Source organism: Tupaia chinensis, unplaced genomic scaffold (assembly GCF_000334495.1).
Source record: "Tupaia chinensis unplaced genomic scaffold, TupChi_1.0 Scaffold000465_1, whole genome shotgun sequence".
Lineage (NCBI taxonomy): Eukaryota > Metazoa > Chordata > Mammalia > Scandentia > Tupaiidae > Tupaia > Tupaia belangeri.
In genome coordinates this window covers 2,062,336-2,063,022 of record NW_006159974.1, presented here as the reverse complement: position 1 = coordinate 2,063,022, position 687 = coordinate 2,062,336, and the positions used below count along the sequence as shown (strand labels likewise).

General features: G+C 62.6%; 1 protein-coding gene across 1 annotated transcript in view; it reads left to right on the top strand.

The window, feature by feature from the left end:
* Nucleotides 1-259: 259 nt before the first annotated feature.
* Nucleotides 260-687, top strand: part of TRIM56 (tripartite motif containing 56) — a 4,229-nt gene continuing 3,801 nt past the window's right edge. The window contains exon 1 of the mRNA XM_006155679.3: nt 260-389. The gene's annotated coding sequence lies outside the window, so the exon portion shown is untranslated. The remainder of the gene's footprint in view (nt 390-687) is intronic.

Below are 687 nucleotides of genomic sequence, written 5' to 3'. Positions count from 1 at the left end.
CTCTAATCTCTTCCTGCAATTGAACCCTCTGAGCCTACACACAGACACTCGGGCGTTCCCTGTTTGTGACACACGCACTTAACTGGCAGCGAGAGCCAGCCCAGGGGCCGTAGCGAACTGGCAGCGAGACCTGGCCCCGCGGACTTCAGCCCTGAGCCTGCGGGAGGGGGCCGTGTCCTGCAGGGGTGGGGGCCTCGGAGGGAGAGGTCCCCGCTCGGGTGGGGAAGTGGGCGGGGCCTGAGCCCGTGCAAGTCCGTTGCAGTCCCGGACGGAAGTTACACAAGTACACTTAGTTTCAGTTTTGTTTCTCTTTCAAGCTACCAGTCACAGGAGCGCCCGGGCCTTGGGGTACCCCTCGCAGTCCTGGAGGCCAGGGTCAGCTCTGCTAGGTAAGAAGGGGCGGGGTGGGGGGGTGGTGGAGGAAGGGCTGAACTGGAGCGAGTGTGGGGGAGGGGAGAGAGCGGGAGAGGAAGAGGAAGGAAGGGGAGAGGGAAGGAGGGGGCTGGAAAGGCGGGAGCGGAGGGCGGGCAGAAGCAGTCTCCCGCAGAAAGACCCCCTCCCAAGTTCTGAGCTCTGCCTGTGGCGCAGGAAAAGGGGAAATGCCGCCAAGTCTCTTTACCAAGTACTTCTCTGCCCTGTGCGGGAGCTCACAACTCCTACCCGCAGAGACTTTTGGAATGCGTTCAG